Source organism: Diceros bicornis, chromosome 17, assembly GCF_020826845.1.
Source record: "Diceros bicornis minor isolate mBicDic1 chromosome 17, mDicBic1.mat.cur, whole genome shotgun sequence".
NCBI classification, from domain to species: Eukaryota; Metazoa; Chordata; class Mammalia; order Perissodactyla; family Rhinocerotidae; genus Diceros; species Diceros bicornis.
In genome coordinates, this window is record NC_080756.1 from 33649674 (window position 1) to 33670742 (window position 21069).

At 39.6% G+C, this 21069-nt stretch overlaps 1 protein-coding gene across 4 annotated transcripts in view; it reads right to left on the reverse strand.

The window, feature by feature from the left end:
- The window catches only part of LOC131416217 (fatty acyl-CoA reductase 2-like), a 119487-nt gene extending 98619 nt beyond the window's left edge, over positions 1-20868 (reverse strand). For 3 of the 4 annotated variants that reach the window (XM_058558577.1, XM_058558573.1, XM_058558578.1), the window contains exon 1: positions 20777-20868. The gene's annotated coding sequence lies outside the window, so the exon portion shown is untranslated. Of the gene's footprint in view, positions 1-19615; positions 19688-20776 lie in introns of all 4 variants that reach the window. The other variant, XM_058558575.1, reaches the window with a different exon arrangement.
- Between the last annotated feature and the right edge of the window lie 201 nt (positions 20869-21069).

The window sequence follows — 21069 nt, forward strand, 5'->3', positions numbered from 1 at the left end:
AAGAGGTGAAAAAGCTGTACAGTGAAAACTATAAAACATTGCTGAAAGAAATTAAAGAAGATGCAAAGAAATGGAAAGATATTTCATGCTCTTGGATTGGAAGAATTAACATAGTTAAGATGTCCATACTTCCTAAAGCCATCTATAGATTCAAAGCAATCCCTATCAAAGTTCCAACAACATTTTTCACAGAAATACAACAAAGAATCCTAAAATTTATATGCAACAACAAAAGTCCCGAATAGCTAAGGAATCCTGAGAAAAAAGAACAAAGCTGGAAGTATCACACTCCCTGATTTCAAAATATACTACAAAGCTATAGTAACCAAAACAGCATGGTACTGGCACAAAAACAGACACACAGATCAAGGGAATAGAATCGAAAGCCCAGAAATAAACCCACACATCTATGGACAGCTAATCTTTGACAAAGGAGCCAAGAACATACAATGGGGAAAAGAAAGTCTCTTCAACAAATGGTGTTGGGAAAACTGGATAGCCACATGCAAAAAAATGAAAGTAGACCCTTACTTTACCCCATACACAAAAATTAACTCCAAATGGATTAAAGACTTGAATGTAAGACCTGAAACTATGAAACTGCTAGAAGAAAACATAGGCAGTACGCTCTTCGACGTCGGCTTAGCAACATATTTTCAAACATCGTGTCTGACCGGGCAAGAGAAACAATAGAAAAAATAAACAAATGGGACTACATCAAACTAAAAAGCTTCTGCACATCAAAGGAAACCATCAAGAAAACGAAAAGACAACCTAACAATTGGGAGAAGATATTTGCAAATCATACATCTGATAAGGGCCTAATATCCAAAATATATAAAGAACTCATGCATCTCAACAACAAAAAAACTACCAACCCATTTAAAAAATGGGCAAAAGACCTGAACAGACATTTCTCCAAAGAAGATATACAGATGGCCAACAGACACATGAAAAGATGTTCAAAATCACTAACTATCAGGGAAATGCAAATCAAAACTACAATGAGATATCACCTCACCCCCATCAGAATGGCTACAATTAACAAGACAGGAAACAACATGCGTTGGAGAGGATGTGGAGAGAAGGGAACTCTCATACACTGCTGGTGGGAGTGCAAACTGGTGCAGCCACTATGGAAAAGAGTATGGAGATTCCTCAAAAAATCAAGGATAGAACTACCATATGATCCAGCTATTCCACTGCTGGGTATTTATCCAAAGAACTTGAAAACACCAATTTGTAAAGGTACATGCACCCCTGTGTTCATTGCAGCGTTATTCACAATAGCCAAGACTTGGAAGCAACCTAAGTGCCCACCAAGGGATGAATAGATAAAGAAGATGTGGTATGTATACACAATGGAATACTACTCAGCCATAAGAAATGATGAAATCCAGGCATTTGTGACAACATGGATGGACATTGAGGGTATAATGCAAAGTGAAATAAGTCAGAGGGAGAAGGTCAAATACCGTATGATTTCCCTCATTAAGTAGTAGATAATAACAACAATAAACAAACACATAGGGACAGAGATTGGATTGGTGGTTACCAGAGGGGAAGGGGGGAGGGAGGAGGGTCAAAGGGATAATTCGGTACATATGTGTGGTGATGGGTTGTAATTAGTATTTTGGTGGTGAACATGATGTAATCTATGCAGAAATAAAACTATAATGATGTACACCTGAAATTTTTACAATGTTATAAGCCAATGTTACTGCAATAAACAAAAAATTAAAAAAATAAATAAATAAAATAAAGTTCAAATTCGGCACCACTTCACATGGATGCTAATAAGATAAGCTACTTCAAGTCCTCTTTCTTTCCTGTTCATTGAATAGGGCTTTAAAATTTCATCTAATGTGTTCATAGGCACTTTCTTTCCAAAATTCACCATGCTGGAGGGAGAAAGTGACCAAAATAGTCAGTCTTGATTTTGCATATCATTATAAATTCTGTGATCAATGATTTGATTAATTTTTAGCTCAATCACACTTTAGGAGCTCTGGTGAAATAAAGAACATACAGGAATATCTAAATTACATAGAAAATAGCAGGCCAGGTGACACCTACTTTCTTTACAATAGCTACCTGATCTAAGTTGGGAAATTTATTCATTCCCTTATTCTTATTCATTCATTCAGCTACTGATTAAGTGAATACAATGCTCCATGCTGGTGCTAGATGCTGGGGATATAATGATGAACAAAACATCTACCTGTTCAGGATAAGGTGCTTTGCCTCTCATTCTTTGAGAGTTCTTATTATAAAACTTTTAACAATCACAAGTGGCTTTAAGCTCATTGGTATCCCCAGAACATATCCTAAATTCAGGATGAATTCAGAGACCTATTAGAACCCTAGTTTCTTTTGGGCTTGGACAGTTCCTAGAAGTGAAAGGCACGGGATCGGCAATTTCAGACTCTCCTAAGGAATTCACAGGTGTTTCAACTACAACTGATATACCCTTTCACCTGCGACATAATTCCACAGAAAAGGACCTCGTTTTACCAGCATAATCTGGCTTTCCCATGTCCACCCAAGTTCTGATCCAAACTCCAGCAGTGACATCAAGAAAAACATACCAGAAAGTGATTTCAAACACTTGCAGAGAATGTACTTCTATTTATTGAGCACCTGCTAGATGACAGCACTGTGATGATTGCTTTTCATGAGAGACTGAATATACAAACAGTAGAATGGCCAGAGCATATATAAAAATAGAACTCTGACGCACAGCCTGCAGGAACCCATGCCCTTATCTACAAAAAAACAACCCAGGAGGCCACCCAGATTTGCAGGATATCAAATTGCTATCTCTAGTGACAATCCAGGAAGCTAAATAATAATTTCTGTCATAGCCCCAAACAGCCAGGACTTGATGAACAACTGACAGCTTCTCTAATTTTTGTGCCCACTTCCAACTTAATACCAACCAGAGAAAGCCAAATATGTACTCCTTATCAATCACACAGGAAGCCCCCATTCTATTTAGCCTGCCTATAGCCTCCTCGTGCCAACAGCCCCCAATCACGGCAAATTCAAAACCCTCACCTTTTCCACTCTGAGGCTTTCCCGCTCCTCTGCCTGCTTCTGAGTCTGGGCCAAAATGCAAGCGACAGTGGCTGACTCCCTTGCTGTAGCAAGCTCAGAATAGACAGCCTTTGCTTGTTCTCACTTGGTTGGTCTTCATTTATTTCCACACAACTATTATACTCGTTTTACAGAAGGGAATTTACAGAGATTAACTTTTAAATGGGGCCACACAAGTGGCAGAGCAAGGTTTTGAACCTGATCTCACTAATTCCAAAGTTATTCCGTTAACCATTACCCAAACGCAGAAAAGATAATGGAGGCTTTTCCTCCACTGCGCTTTGCTAAACCTAACTTGTACTTTTTGATTACTTTTAGTTTTCCTTAAAAGGAAGTGCATCCAAGTGTAATGATATTAGTCCACAGGTCTGCTGGGTTAGCAGAAAAGTTCAAGTCAGCTGCACTATTAAGGAGATACCTGGGATGTGATGGTAACCCTAATTCCATCTTTCTTTATTTCTTCATAAATTGAATACGTGAACTGGTCTAGAGCCCAGTAGGTGATGAGACTCGAGTTGCTCGTGGGGGAATCGTTTTCTGATTGTGTTGTCACTGGTTCACGGGACCACGGTGCTGCCCACTTCTGCTGCATCCCAGTGACCGACTTAGGGCATTTCACTTACTGAATGTGGGCCTCTCTGTAACTTTAAACGCATTTAAAAATAACATGTTAGCTCCAGGATGCAGAAGTTTGGCATGCGTACATTCAGTAAATTAGAGTACTGGCTGAACTCACTGGATTAATGAGTTCAGAGGTCAAGAAGGAGAGTTGATCAAGGATAATAGGATTTTAAAGAAAAGAAGATTTTGTTATAGTTACTACATTTTATTTGTTATCTCAGGTTATCCAGTTCTAAATGGAGTGAAGGGAAAGGTCTCAAACTCACATAGACTTTCCTCCTCGGTCCACAGAAACCCTGAAGTTTTGTGTCAAAACTTGTGTGAATCCTTTTGTGTACCATGAAATGCTGTGCCTTGAAAAGGATGCACAAAAATATTCAGAGACAAGATCCATGCTTAGTGTTCCGACTCAGCACCCCAAGAACCCATAGTGCCCCTACATTTGCCATCTTTCACTGTCACTGAGTACACTGACTGAAGTGATTTCTCAGTGGAGACTCTGGAGAGGAAGGGGGAGTTTCCTCAGCACTCAGACGCACAGCCTCGGGTACTCTGCTACACCCATCAGCAACTCGCTCAGGAAGCACCCACTCCCTGGAGCAGCCGAGGTGCCTTGTCAGGAACAAAAGGCAGGAGAGACAGCAAGCAACACAAGTCCCACTGCTGGAATAGCCCACAAGAAAAAGGAGACTTTGCCTTTTATTTCAAATGTTGACACAGGAAGCCAAGGGTGGATTTTACATTTCATACATACTTTTTTTTTAAAGTAGCTCAGAAAACAACATTAAGGAAACATTGGGAACACCGTGTGGTTGCAGTGAAGTCTGCAAAAAACACCTCAGTATGCAAAAATAAAACAAGAAATAAAGGGATTGAGCTGGAAAGACAGAGGAGGGAAGGAGATAACAAACTTTTTTTTTTCTTAAGAGAGGGAAAGGAAACTGTGTAGTATGTACACATAAAAATAGAAACCACAATTTGCAGAATTTCTAGGTCAAATAATTCCAAAATTTACAGAAATTCTTCCTGCATATTCTTGAGAAAATATTGTTAGATTTCTGTCAAATATAAAGAAAAAAAGTCACAGTAATACTAAAGAAAAAAAGGTGAAGTAGAGAAGTGCATTTTAGCACGTTTGCAAACATACATAAATATCCATACATTATATACATACACACACATCTACACACACTTTATTCATGTAGCAGATATGTAGCTTAACCTTTCTTTAGTACAAATTCAGAATGGCATTTTCAAAATTAGCCTTTAAATACACAATAAAATTCCTAGCACTTTAAAAAAATGTACCTTTCTTACATGTGTGTGGTGATGGGTTGCAATTAGTATTTTGGTGGTGAACATGATGTAATCTATGCAGAAATAGAAGTATAATGATGTACACCTGAAATTTTTACAATGTTATAAACCAATGTTACTGCAATAAACAAAAAATTTAAAAAAAAATGTACCTTTCATCTGTGAATAATTACATAGTTCAGTTACTCTTTTCAATTGTATCACCTCCCCCCCACCCCCATCAAAACATTGTATCTGGAATTGGTGTTGGCCTAGATGTTCTTGGAAGCATTTTTAACAAATATAGTGTCTTCTCAATAAAAGCTTACAAAGAGAAAAAGATAATGTTAATAAAATGTAAAGTGATAATATTGCTCATAGAGAATTGTAATTCGAAGTTACAAGAAAGGCAGAAATCTTATGGAGATCTTTTCTTTTTTGTTCAGGGAAGTATGGACATGTTTAGTCATGAGAACCACCACCTCTCACCTCTATGACAGAAGAGAGAGAGAGAGGGAGAAAAGGGATTCCAGAGGGGGAGAGAGGGCCTGGGTGCAATGGTGGGAGTTCTCTGAGGAAGACAGAACGCAAACAAAAAAAATCTGTTCTTTGGATGATGAGGCAGGACTGTGAAGTGAAATTTAAAAAAAAAATCCCATTTTGTGCTGAAATCTCTCTCTGTTACCTCAAGCCTTTAGGAAGGGTCTGCTATACACTTACGTTAGTGGTATTCTTGGTAAAGGGAGCAGTGTCTGCCAACCAGAAGTGATATGGAAAGAGCAGGCACGACTGGTGGAGAAGCAGAGGGGTGAAGAATCCAGTGGAAGCAGGAATCCAGAATGAGAGGTGATCCAGAGAAGATAAGCCTGTGGAGAATCCTTGGAAATTTGCACACGAATTCTGATTTCCCAGAATGCTCGGAATGAGAGGCTAACCTATGGTATTTGCATATTAAAGGAAAGATCTCCAGCCAGATACCTGGGATAAGAATACCTGAAATTGTATTTTGCATAAGCAAAGGTAAAAGTGAATCTTGTGAGGTGTCCTGTCAGGAGCTGGAATCAGAGGAATATGAGCATTTGTCTTTTTGATAGAGAAAGAACAATTTTGGAAGTTCTTGGAATGATGGAAGAGATGAAGGCTAGAAAACTGGGGTAGAAGTCACTCTCTCAAATATAGGATAAAAGTAATATTGGAGGTAAGAACAAGGTGATTGGATAGGGGTTGTTTGAGCTAAAAGAGGGGGTAAATAATACCTAAATTAACTTTTTCTTTAAAAACACAAAAGCTATCTGTCCTTTCATAGCGATAATAAATGAAATATTCAAAATATAACAGCAAAACTACTTGTGTCATTAAAAAAAAATCAGTGGGGATATATAATAATTATCTATTTAGAAGAATTTTCAAAACCTGAGCTCATAAGTATAAAAGATTTGCCAATTTTTAAATTATAAGCATATATTGTTGAAGGATGATATTTCTCTGTCTTTGCTCTTCAAAAACTTACGATATCTTTGGTTATGATGGCTTCGGTGGACATTTGTGTTTTGGTCCTCCAGCATCTCTTTCTCCTCCTACTGGGCAAAGCCTCTTTATGGGGCAGCACCTCTCTGCCCACTGTGGGTAGTCTTTGTGAGGCTGTCATTCAAGATGCTATGCCCAGCTTTGCCAAGGGGGAGGATTTTTCACTTTGAGTAAAGGGATACAAAGTTTAAAAAAATATATGGAGTTGATTCATCTAGTGGTGGCACGTTGTCTAGATAATCCAGTCAGTTTATATTTTAGTCTTCTTGATACAAAGAGCAAATCTTTGAGAGCTCTTAGGAAGTGGAAAAGGGCTTCTTGACCTTTCCAAGTTGCTTTTTCAGTCATTCCTTTGATTGTGTGGTTAACACATTTACTTTCAATAAATCCTCTATTTGCTTATGTTGCTATGGGAGGCAGAATTCTAAAATGACCCCCAATAACCCATGCCCTGTATAATCCTCTCCTTTTGAGAATGGGAAGGACCTGTAATTTGCTTCTAACCAATCGAATTTGGCTAAGGTGATGGGCTTTCCCTCTTGTGATTATGTTACCTCATCTGGCAAAAGTGAAGGGATTTTACAGATGTAATTCAGGACCTTAATCAATTGAAAAGGGAGATTATCCTTGGTGGACCTGATCTAAGTGATGATTCCTTTAAAAGAGTGACTATCTTCCTGAAGAAAGAGATTCCTCTACTGACTTTGCAGAAGTAAGCTTCTACAAGTCCTAAAACTGCATGGAAACTGTGACATAATAATTGTGTGTTTTTTTAAGCTGCTAAATTGTTGGTAATTTGTTACACAACAGTAGAAAACTAACACAGTTACCTTAGTTGATTTCTGTTATTTTAACCAAAGAACTCGGATAAAATGTTGGATCTCCTTAAAAATTCCTTGGCTGAAATCAGTGAAGCATATTTTAATCAGTAAACAGCAAAAATGGTTATATTTCTCTTGGGATTAAATGTCACAAAACATTTTGGTTTCTACCTACCTGCAGTTGAGCATGAGTAAAACAGCCCTCTCTCCTTGATCAGCTAAACCAGCTGCTCTCAAACTTTTTTTAGATCTCTGTACTCTTAAAAAGTATTGAGTATCTCAAAGAAATTTTATGTGGTTATGTCCACCAATATTTAGCATGTTTGAAAATAAAACTGAGATATTTAAAAATATTTATCATTAAAAAATGATAAACCTATTCAATCTTAACAGAAATAACATGTTTTTTGAAAAGTGACGATATTTTCCAAAATAAATAATATATATTGAAAAGATTGGCACTGTTTTACATTTTTGCAAACCTCTTTAATATCTGCCTTAATTGAAGCAACTAGATTTTCATACCTGTTTTGTATTCAGTCTGTTGCTATTGTTTTTGGTTGAACATATGAAGAAAATCTGGCTTCACACAGAAATGTAATTGGAAAAGGGAGGAGGATGTACTTTAAAAGCCTTTCCAGATCATTGTGGATATTCTTCTTTGATATTACACCAAAACTTGGCAAATTGTAGTTTCTTAAAGTTTAGTACAATGTGGAATCCAAAACCATATCAATGAACTTTTCATATTCTTTTACATTAAGATCCATTGGTCTATCTCACTAGTTAGATGGATTTTTTCACTCATGCATGATTTTATAACATCATGCATTGGTCATTTGGAAAATAATGATTCACCAAGTTATGCAGATCTTCCAAATATTGACACATTTCATTATATAATATTAAAAAAATCATATTTGTTAATATCATCACCAATCTCATCAGAAAATTCTTTAGGTATTGGGAAGCTGTCAAGCTCATAGTGACCGATACAATTTTCCAAAACTCTAATTTTCATTTGAAAGCTCAAAGTTTATCACTGGCAAAATACTGCCAGCTGTTTTCCTGAGTGACAAGTTCACTTAGTTTATTCTGAGGAAATGTCTGCCAACTACCCAAATCTGAACAATCATAGTTTGTCTATCAGTCATTCTTTCAGATAAAAATGATATTCCATGAAAAAATCAGCTAGTTCAGCTCACAAGTCAATCACACAACTACTTTTCTTTGAGACAGCCATCCTACTTTGGCACACAGCAGAAGTTCTTAATATGTGCTTTTCATTTCATCTCACAAAATATTAAAGTCATATAAACAAGGATTGAAATAAAATTATTTTTCCCTGCTTCTTCAAGGACATTCTTAAATGCAAATGGCAATTTTTTTTTAAGCTTTGAGGGCTTGATGATAAGAATACAATGACTGCTAGTACAGTTTGTACACTGATTACTAGCGCAGTTTGGGTTCACTGCCTTGTTTTGCACTTTTCATCCACCATCATTTTTGCACCATTAGTGCAAAGTCAACACAGTAAAAAAGGCAAATAACATCTTTATATTTTTATGAAAATAGTTTTGATCCTTTGGATCCCTGAAAGCATCTTGGAGACCCCAGAGGTCCACAGACCACACTTTGAGAGCCGCTGATCTAAGCTATTATTCGAGGTCACTATTGCAACCGTTTTTTGCACTTAGCTCAAGGTCGAGATAATAGTGCATTTCAGGTTGGGTTTAGAATTCTTTAGGTATTTTCAACCTGAAAGGAATTGCTGGTACTGTTCATGAGCACAGAAGCCCTTATCTTTAACTTATTATACAAATACACTAAAACAAGGCAGGGAAAAGAGTTTCTTTATGTTTATTTTGGGCTAGTAATCAGTAAGGGTTAGAAGTATATTCTATCATCACCAATCTCTCTACCTTTAACTAGCTTAGTGAAAGCTAAATATGACAACATATCTGCAATTTAATGTGGTCAATGTTCCGTTGCTCTGGTTTTCCTGTCTCAAAAGTTTGGGCAATTTTGACTTCTTGTTCCCCAAAGTTACCAAAGGAACCAACATTCCTCTTTTTCTTAGCTATGTCCTGGTTCCCTTTCTTTGGTTCAGGATGTAATTTGGTACTTCAGGAGGTTAAGGGCAATTCTTTCGGAACATTAAAGCTTTAGTAACAAAAGTTCATCTGTTCTACTAGCTATGTCTCTCAGCCAGCTGATTGATTCCACAAAATCAATTTCCCATTTTTTAACTCAACCTGGAATTCACTGAAGTTGCTAGGAAAGCAACATGGTATTGACCAGCAGTACTTTCTTTCCAGACAAAAATATAACTCTTGTCTCATTTGCTCCCATCACCCACATTTTTTCCAGAGCTGGCTCAGCACCTGGTACAGCACGATGCTCTGTGCAGGGTAGATGCTCAGTAATGTTGGTGGAACTGACTGATACACGGACCAGGGCACACTCCAAAAATGTAATGTTTGGTGAAAGGTTCTGGCATGGCTTCCAGGTTTATTCTAAGAGAAAAAAAGCCCAACCACTATTTAGTGTATATTTGCTACAGATTTATTTTCTTACCGTAACTGGACTCCTCAGAGTACCTCCTGTTTGAACACGCACTTCAGGACTTTAACCAGAGGAAGTGGCTCAGTAACAGCCAATTTTCAAGTGAATGAATTGTGGAAAAATACTGAGAGATGGAGGAAGGTACATTTCACAACACACAAAGCTGCTATAATTGCGTTTCCGGCATGTACTACAGTGAAAATACGATGAGATTTTCTAACTTGCACTTTAAAAGTTCCAACCACTGCTTATGCTGTCTTCCTGACTCAGGATCTTTATTTTCACTTGAGTCTATTAATCTTACCCAGCCTCCCTATGAATATCTTTCCTATCGCCTTATTCATTGATAGAGAGAAGTCCCCAAAAGAGAAGAGAGAAATGCAAAAGAGAAGAGAGAAGTCCAGAGCCAAGCTCATTAATTAATCTTTGGCAGGAGAGATATATACTAATTTGGTGCAAATAGAGATAAAGGCATGCAGGTATCCTCCCTGAGAGGATAAACGGACAGAGTTCCTATCTTAAGGCTTCTATTTTCTTTTGAAATAGGAAGGGAAGTCACATGCTGAAAATGGCATGGGAAATTGTGGGTTAGAGGGCTGGAGAAAGATGGTGAAGGAGTGAAGGAGCTGTTCTGAGAATTTCAAGAGGGAGATGACCAGGGCAGGCAGAAGTATTGTTGAGCAAGATTGAGGGTCTAGCCAAAATTGGAGACAATTAGTGTCATCAGTCTGCAGGTGTGTACAGTTTTCCACAGCTGTGCTTGGTGGTGCATGAATAGATGCAGAGACGCTGGACATCAGACTTTTTCCAGGATTTGGATTCTGGAGGTAAAGTATGGAAGGTAGCAAGAGAATCGAGTGTATGGTTTAATAAAATGGTTTAGCAGAAAGATTAAAAATTATGTAGTCTAGGCAAGTTAGGGATGGAAATTAAATCTGGGGTGGGGGGGTACTGATAGATTGGGAGAAAATGGAGGGGGGTCAAGGGACTGGAACACTTACTGAGGTCAAAGAATTTGTGATGATAACACTGAAGGCTCCAACTTTTCAATAACATATTCTTTTCAGAGAGTGAGATATTGGAATTCAGGATTCCAGATTGAAGCAGTTTTGAGTGACAAGGTCCATGATATGGCTATGGGAATAGTTGTCAATGAGGAGTTGATCTGAAGACCATTGGAATTGAACAGGCCAAGGACCATCAGTGGGGATGGGTGTATTTGTTGGGTCATCAACATTGATGTTGCAGAATTTGGAATGAAGAGAAAAATAGTGACTCAGATGCCAAAGCTGTGAAAGAATATGGAGGAAAAATGAAGATGATGATAGATAGCATGATACCAGGTAGAATAATCAACAGATGGAACGGCTTACCAAAAAGATGGCTGGAGGTATAATGTTTAATCTCTTAGCATAAGAGAATGCTGAACACTCTCCTGTCTATGGGACAGAAAGAACAAACTATTTGTGATAACTCCTAATAGGGTATTCAAATTTCAGTTAAAGCAAGAAGGTAAAAGATGTAGAGGGCTTCCCCAAACAGGCTGGAAAGATTAGGAGAGAAGGATGTAGTAGGAAGAAAATCTATGAGAAGGGAAGAAAGCACAAAGCAATGTGGAGATGAGAGTGTGGGGGAGGACAGACAACTAGAGAGGTTTGCAATTTGGATATTAGCCAAGAGTGGAAAGGATGAGACCCGCTTGAAGCTGGTTCAGGGTCAGTGCAGATCCCTGGAGTGCTGGAAGCTTGATCACGTGCACAGGACTTTGCTCTAGTTTTCAAGGAGAAAGTTGGTGAGATAATGTCTTTGAAGAAATCTGAGCCTAGAATTGCAAACAATTAGTTCAATCCTGGGGCCTTCACTTTGCATTGGTCTCTTCCCAGGGATAAATCGCAAAATCTGAATTCTTGGATTTGGATCACCACTTGGCTTGAGATACGCTCTTTTTCAGCATCATAGGCTAGATATCATAATATCATACCCATCTCTTCTCTGAACTTTGAAAATCTACATTCCCAAAGTTTCAAGTTGTGCATCTAACCATGCCCAGTGTTCCCACGGCTCTCATGAACTCTCTTCTGCTGCTAAACCTATACAATCTCTCTCATTTGACAAGAGATCCTTGATGGGGAGGGTTGTTTCTTTTTTATCTCTGTATCCCTGGCAATTTGATCTGTGTATGGCACATGATAGCCACACAATGTGTATTATTGAATGAATGAAGCATACATATAAATCTACTTGTACCTGCACCCACCCTTTTTTTTTTTGGTGAGGAAAATTGGCCCTGAGCTAAGATCCATGCCAATCCTTCCCCATTTTGTATATGGGATGCCACCACACCGTGGCTTGATGAGCGGTGTGTAGGTCTGTGTCTGGGATCCAAATCCACGAACCCCAGGCTACCAAAGCAGAGTGGGTGAACTTAACCACTATGCCACTGGGCCAGTCCCCCATCCTTTTCAACAGAGAGAAAAGCTGCCTCTCTTTGGCTCTGGGGCTCATCCCTCTGCTTGCATGTGGATTCCATCTCCTCCAGTCTTCTTTGAGAGCTATAAGATTAATCATCCCTTCCCGCTCCTGTATATTAATCTGCCCCACTCAAAACTATCCTTCCTTTCAGCTTTGGAATGTCTCTCACAAGTTACTCTCTCCTGCCTGGACTTCACTCCTGGGCTTCAGACCTGGTGCACAATTGCCTACTTGACATTTCCACTTGGATATCACAGAGACACCTACATCTTATGATCTTTCCCCTAAAGACTGGTTCCTATTCCAGTTTTTCCTGGATTCTTGAACAAAATTCCTGTCCAACCTGTTGTACAAGCCTGAAAGCCAAGAGTCACCTTTGACTCTTACTTCTCTCTCACCCCCATATCTACCCAATACCGAATCCTGACAGTTGTCTCCTGGATTTGTCTAATCGCCTGCCTTTCCACGTCCACCACCACCACATGACCTAAGCCACCACAACATTTTGTCTGGACTGTTATGTTTACTAATAAGTTTTCCTGTATCTGCTTTTACCCACATCAGTCCCCAACTCCAGTCTTTTCGCCACACTGCAGCCAGTTTGGAGACAAAAATCTGATACCCTTAAATATCCCTAGACACCTCATGCCTTCCCATTGCTTTTAGGATAAAGGCTGAAATCTGCAATGTGACGTCGAAGGCCTGACATGGTCAGGCCTCAGCCTGCCTCTCCAGCACATGGGACAGTATAGTCTCCTCTGCTTGCTTTGCTCAGACACACTGGCTTCTTTCAGTTAATCAAACATTTCAAGCTCCACCCACCACACGACTTGGCACACATCTATGAAGAATCTCTAACTTACTACGCCTCAAAACAAGCTCCTGAACCTCTCCGAACCTGCTCCTCTCATCATCTTCCCCATCTCAGTAAATAAAAACTCTGTTCTTTGTGTTGCTCCATGCAAAGATGTTGAGGCTGATCTTGGCTCTCTTTTTTCTCACATTCTATATCCAATCCTCAGCAAATCCCATCAGCTACATACAACGGCTATTCAGGATCTGACCACTTCTTGCCAGCCTTCCTTGTACAAAACCGGTCCAAACCCTTATTGTAATAGCCTCTAAGTGGTTCTTGCTGCCCTCAGTCTTGCTCCACTAACAGTCTATTCTCTCTATATTAGCTCAAGGGATCCTTCTCAAAGGCAGTCACGTCTATCATTTCTGGGCTTAAACTCTCCAATGGCTGCCTTTCTCACTCACATAATAGGTGCTGAATGATTTGGCCCCATTACCTCTCTGATGGCATCTGCTACTAATGCCCCCTGCCCTCCCCACACACATGCTCAGACACAGTCCCCTCTGTTCCTAGAACACTCCCAGGGATGCTCTACTCCAGGCCTCAGCTCTCATTCCTCCGCCTGCCCAGAGAGGTCTCCCTTACCCATCACTGCATGACTTGCTGCCTCCCCTTCAGGTCTCAGCTCAAAGGTAGCTTGTTAGGGAGAGCTTCCCCCAGCTGTGCCCTAGAAAATATCCACCTCACCTCCACCCCCTGTATTCCCTATTCAGCTTATCCTTTATTTCTCATCCCAGCACTTCTAACCACCTGACATCGTTTATATTTATTTGGTCATTTGTTTATGGTCTGTTTCCCTCCCCAACTAAAACGTAAGCCCCACGTGGGCAACGAATTTGTTTTGTTCACTGCTGTATCCTCAGCACCCCAAGAACAGTACCTGACACATAGAATGACTGCATGATGAATGTCGTTCCCTTTACTGGAATGTTCTCCAGCCCATCTTTGTCTTATCAACTCCCAGTCATCCTTCAGATGTCAATTTAATTTCACTTCTATTGAGAAGCCTTCTCTAACCTTCCATATTCGGTATAATCTGTAATTGAAGCTCTTTCCATGTACCTCTCTTTGTTAGCATTTATTATAATAGTAATTTTACACTTATCTGTATGTTATATTGATTAAAATTGCTTCCCCACCAGAATTTAACCTCCATGAGGGCAGGAACACTATCTGCTTTTGTTAACACTGTATCCTCAAGTGTTAGTGCAGAGTCCAGTGCTCAGTAGGCACTAAATAAGATTTCTTTTGTCAAAATCAACTTTAGTGGAGCCATTTTAAAATGAAGTCGGAGCTGCCTTTCCAGAGAAACTGGCTTGCTGTCTTGAACCTTTGAACTGGCCAAAACGGCAATTGTTTTATAAGCAACTATTCGAGAAGTCAGCAGGAGAACGGACATTCTGATCACAAAGACTGAGGATTGTGGACTTTCTGAAGGTGGTCAATAGTCAGTCAATGTTCAGCCAAGACTAGCTCTCTGCCTCCAACTCCAGTTAAAATTCTTTGCATTACTACCTCCTTTCTTTGCCTTTAAAAGCCCCTGACTTTTACTCCCTCGTGGGACACTATCTGGGTTTCTACCTGAATCTAGGCTCCCCAAATTGCAATTCTTTCATCCCAAATAAACGCTTTCCCTCTTAAACTGGTTTCTATTTTTGCAGATTGACACTTGAATGAATCAAGGAACGAATGGATATGTTTTTTTTTTAAAGTTTCTGACACCTTTACTTCACCAACCAATTTCTTTCTATTGTTCAGAGCTTCTTTATATTTCATTGTATTTTCTTTAAACTGAGTGATGAAACTGTCAGCAGGTACATCATGAATTTAAAGCAGGATTGCTAGAGTAGTGGTGCCCATCTGGACCCCTTATTGAGCTTATCTAAAAATCAGATTCCCAAGCCTCACTCCTGAGTTTTTCAGATGGATCTATTAAAAGATAGCAGACACCTTTCAAGAACCTCACACCTTATTTTATTTTGTTTCTCCATCATTAGAAGAATTAAAAACAGACTACAACTCCAAAATATATCAATTTCATGCAACAGGCAAACCACAAATGGAAGCTCAGCCTGCCATACTCGGTGGGGAAGACGGGTTTAAGGATATACTCTATCAGGGGTGGAAATGCTTTTAAAAACAACCCTTGTTGACCTAACTGCAAAGGATGTCAAAACTGAGTCCCTACAGAGAGAACACTGCAGAGTTTCTGCAAATGAAGGAAAAAAAAGACCTTAATAGTCTCTGTATTTTTCTCCTGCCCAAGATAAAGACACCCTTTTATGAGTTCCCCCCTAAAATGCTGCAGATGCTAGTCAGGGGTATCCACACTCCAGAGAAGATTATTATTTTCTGCCAGAATAGGATGAAAAAAAGATTGGAATGAATCACTACAAAAAAAATCAATTTTATAACATGTTTCTCAAATCAAGTTTTTTGATAGTGCAATGCTTAAAAATAGTAACTTGTTTAAAATTTACAGTAAGTATAACGTAAGGACGTTAGTTGCTCCGGGAAACGAAATGCAACAGAAAAATTCTTAGAAATTTTTCCAGTCCCTGAGAATGCAAAAGTCAGAGAATGCTGCATTTTCAGATGTTTCCTTAGCCGACACTAAAATTGCTTATTTCATACTGTTCTTGAAAAACCGATGGCTTAATAATGCAGTCTGCCTGGATAAAACTGCCTGGAGACAATCAGTTGTAATATTCCTGTGAAAAAGGCAAAGTGGCAAAAAGGATGATGCAGAAAGTCTTGAGGCAAATGCTATAAATACCTAGAGTATCTGCTCAACAGAGAAGCAAAGTGTGAAAGAAAAGGGACATACTTCTTACCCATAATTTAAAATTAACCATTCAGTGTTCATTAACTCTAAGAAAGACGAAAGGGAGAATTTTAATTGTCAGAGGTTAAATAGATAATAAGAAACCACTGTAGTAGGATAATGGATAAACCACTATCTGTTTATATCAACAATGTTATGTTTCAGAGATCTTCATTATAATAATTCCATTTTCTTTAATATAAATTTTATTCTCAAATTTTTCTATAATTTCTTTTTAATATTGTCAATCGAAATGCCTTGAACAAAATGTTTTCCTGGCTCTTAGAAACCAAGGAGCCAAATCAGTTGACAAACACCAGAAATCAGAAATATAACAATCACAGCACATAGGCTGCCCTGCAGAAACCCGGGCCCCTCCACACTCTAAGAGATCGCTCATTCTTCACCAAGATAGAAAAAAGTAATCTCCCTACAAAGAGGGAAAGTGACATTTACTTTGAAATTTATTTTCTAATTTATTTTTAAAAGATCTAAGTAAAATAAGTTCTCAAAAAATATTATGTTTTATGTTCTTTTAAATATACCACCTCACCATGCTTTCATACAATGCGCCACCAGGTTAGCTCCATTGTCTTCCCAAAGTGCATCATTTTGCTCCAAAAGACTTTAGCGGTGTTCTATATCATTATTCTAAACAAATATTTAGAGGAATTTAGAGGCTCCACACACTGGCGCTAAATCAGGATGGGACTAGGACTAAAATGATTTCCAGATGGAATGAAAAAAGTGTGAAAGTTATATATGTATATCCAAACTCCCTGATAAGATGGGCAGAAAATATCCGCCTACTCCCCAATACTAAATCAAAATGATTTTGGGTGGATTAGAATTTCATTTTGGAAGAAACTCAATATCACATAAATAGGTTTGTGTTTCCAAAATAATTTGGAAAAGGGACTTACAGTTTAAACATTTTTTCAGAGCAAAATTTGCACATGAACTTTTGCTAATTAACTCCTTACAGTTACTTTAGTAGCAAAGACCTTGTCCCAGTACTTTGTGAACCTTCACTATTAGAAGTGAAAAGAGCAACCGTTTAAATGTGAAGACAATTCTCAGGTCCTATGCTACTAAATTAATAAATGAAGCAGGTACAGAGGCTTGACTACGGGTTTTGGGAACAAGACTTCTAATTCCCCTTTCTCTCAATTCCTTTACTCTGAGTCAATTTAACTCATGGAGGAAACTATATAATAAAACCAGAATGATATCTAACTTCTGTTGAAATAGTTAAACAAGGAGGCCATTAGACTGAGGTGACCTTAATGCCCTAGTAGGGGACATAATCAAACCAAAACTTAAGCCAGTAATGCCTCAAAGTTAAGAAATCCAAACCTAAGGCAAACCAATCACAAACGGCCAACTAGGCTTTCCCAAATAATGCAACCACTTACCGTTACAGCCAATCAAATAATTCCTTGCTTCGCTTCCGTGTCTTCTCTATAAAAATCTTTCCCCCAGATCCTGTCTGTGGAGGGCTTCTAATCACTTCCAGTTCGGTACCGCCCAAATCTAATCAATTTCTGCTCAAATAAACTCCTAAAATTTTTAACATGCTTCAGTTTATCTTTTAACACTCCTCTGCGCAAATATCGTCCAACAAAAAAAATGAAAAGGATCACTAACATTTATTTAGCACATACTATGTTGAAGACAACTATCCCACATGCCATGCAATTATTTTCTCATATAATCCTTACAATAACTCCATGAGATAACAAATGAAGACTCTCAGCCCAGGAAACGTCAGTAATTCATGCAAATCCAGTAGTAGAAGCTAGGGATTTGAACCTAGGGACTCTGTCTCCAAAGCCTGTTTCCTTCTATATGAAACCTGTGAGATGCTCTTGGCTAAGTTTTCTCTGGAGTAAAGAGCACGCACCTCACCTCCACATGTCGTTATTCAGTTTGGAAATAGGGGAAGCTGCAATCATTTTTGGAGATGAAACAAGCTGAGGCCTTGAGGAGCCTGAAAGTGCACTAACATGAACACTGTTGAGTAAACCTCTGGCAGCTCCACTCCGGCGAGAATACGATTGCCTTCATTAACTTTTGCTGCTCATCTTACAATTTCTACATCAGCATTTGTCCTACAGTCTTACTGGGTAGCCGGAAAAGCCAGAGACCTACATGAGTTCTGATCCTTCCTTGAGACACCCCCCATTGAAACTATTATTATACAGCATTCCAAGAGCCCTCTTCTTCCAATTTTCCCACTGGAAAAACAATTATGCTAATTGTTTAAAGCATAATGTCACTGGGGCTGTCCTATAACTGTAACTTTGATCGACAATAATAACAATAACAACAATAGCTAAGATTTTTTGTGCCAAGCCTTCTGGTAAGGGCTTCACATGTATTATGCCATTTAATCCTTACAACAATCCTATGAAGCAGGCATGACTATTACAGATAAGAAAACAGAGGCTCAAAGAGGGTAAATAACTTGCCTGAAAGTTATTTACAAAGTTAACCAATTACTTGTTAATTCACATTATTTTTATATCACTTTGCTTCGAAAAAGAACATGAGGCAATTAAGTACTCACTCGGTGACCCTTTAGTTAGTCTATACAATCATATGTCTTTCATACTATTGCACTAGTTCCATCTTGCAATTTAAATATACTGTTAATATCTTTTAAAAACACTGCTTAAGCCTAAAAAAAATCACTACTTTGATATGCATACGGTTTGGAGAAGCCAGCTGAAGAAAAAAAGGAGGTGAAATGTTTATGGAATGAAAGCCCCATACCATTTCCCCCATACTCGACAGAACAGAGCAATCAGTCTTCTGAGCACTTTGGAGTTGATTATTTAATGAAAACACATGCACACACACAAATTTATTGTCAGGCATGAGCTGGAATGAATAACCTCTGCTCTGAGTATGGAAATTAAATTCTGTTTTTTAATTGATTTTTCCAGGCTAATTCAATAAAATGATCAAATGCAACTGAAATCTCATGTTCCTCCCTGGAGGTCTCAAGTTCTCTTCTACCATATTCTATGTTTGAATCCCATCTGAAAACTCTTAGACTATAAATCTGCACCACATGTGCCAAAGGGACACCTGGTATTGCACACACTCAGGGCGGAATTGAATTTCAGAGCCTAGCAACAACCATCTCCACCCCACCCCCCGAACCCGTTGCCTGCCTGCACAAAAAGTTCAGCATTTCATGTCATGTAGTCATAGAGAAAAGCAATTTTTCTTCATTCCAATGTTTAAATAACTTGCCACAATTATTTGGCTTGTATTTCATAGCATAAGGTGAACCAAGCACTCATTTTTAACCAATGTGCAACACTACAGATTTATTGAGTCTACATCACAGGAAATTAGTCATTGATTTCTTAGGATAAATGAGTTCTGATGAGCTATGGTGGAGACACAGGAAAAGTGAAAATGAGATAAAAAGACCAGTCTCTCACCCCAAAACTCATGTAGCTTGTCACTTCTACTAACAGCTTTAGCAACCTCTGGGACTTCATTCATTACCTGTTTTTCTCTTACCTTTTTGTCTTATTTCTATGGCTTCGGGTTTCTCTAGGACCACAAGGTATGAATAAGAGCTGAGCAGGGAACCTGGCAGACAAATTTAAATCAGGTCTAAAGAGCAATGGAAGAAGATCCCACAGAATCCCACAACCAGCAGCCTGTCATCAGAGGAGCTCTAGAACCTTGGGAAGAAAGGTTCATCGCACTGTTATATCAACGTGCCCGAGCTCCAGCTCACCCCAGCTGACAACGGAAAGCTCTGTGGGCTGGGCTCCCATGGACACCTGCAATCACCTCTGTATTGGGAAATGCAGACAACGCCTTCTGGTCCTAAAATATTGCTATTGCAGCCCTTGGCATGCCAGAGTCTGAGAAACATAACTTGGTTGTCTCATTGGTGATCACAAACTGAATATCATCTTGTAAGTCATTCAATCATTCATTTATCCAACAAAAGTTATTGATGGCCTGCTAGGTATTAAGCACTGCACTAGGGGGTGGAGATAGAGGGTGCTGAATGGGGACAATGCACCAAAATACATGGACATCCTTCCACTTCCCCTTTACCCTTCTCCCAGTTCTATGTGTTTGCTTGGGGAAACGGAAGGAAAAAGATTTTATAGAAGCAGGAATGCACAGTGGTTAAGAGCACCACCTCAAAAGTCATGTTGCGGAGTCAAGATGACGGCATAAGCAGACTCGGAACTCACCTCCTCCCGTGGACACAGCCAATTTACAACTACTCGTGGAAAAATTACCCCTGAGACAGAACTGAAAACTGGATGAGAGGAACTCCTGCAACAACGGACAATCCTAACTGAGGCGGAAGAGGCAGAGACTCCCTTCTGGAGGGGAAAAACGCCACCTTCACAAGCCGCCAGCTTCACGGCCGCCGGGAGCAGCTCACAGGTACGCAGCCTCCCTGGAGGCGCGGGGCCCTGAGCCGGGAGCACCCCCGCTGTGGGCATTTTGTGGACCCAGCACAATCGAGACCAGCGGCAGAATATCTGACTGTGCCTGCTACTAAAGCATTGGGGAGCACCCCCAGAAAACCCGGTTCACAAAGAAACTAAAACCGGCTCTTAAAGGGCCCACGCGCAAACTCACCCGTTTCAGAAAGCATCCTAAAATCACCAGAAAGAAAGGTGCACAGTGCTTTGGTGAAAAGAGACTCACCTAATAGGCCCTGAGTGCATCTCGGTGAGGGGTGAGACCTCTCCAGGGACTGGGACATTGGCGGCGGCCATTGTGGCCTGGTGTGAGCTTGCTGACACATCGCCATTGGAGTTCTCCCTGAGGCCTGCTAGCCCAGGGTCTGCCCCACCCGCTAGAGCACCGATTTAATATAGTTCAGCCAGGGCAGGCAGCCCACACTAGAGACTGGCCCCACCCAACAACAAGCCCTCAGGCAACTTATGGGCCAGCATAGATTGGTGACTGGATTCTCTGCAGCCTGGCAACTGCGCCGA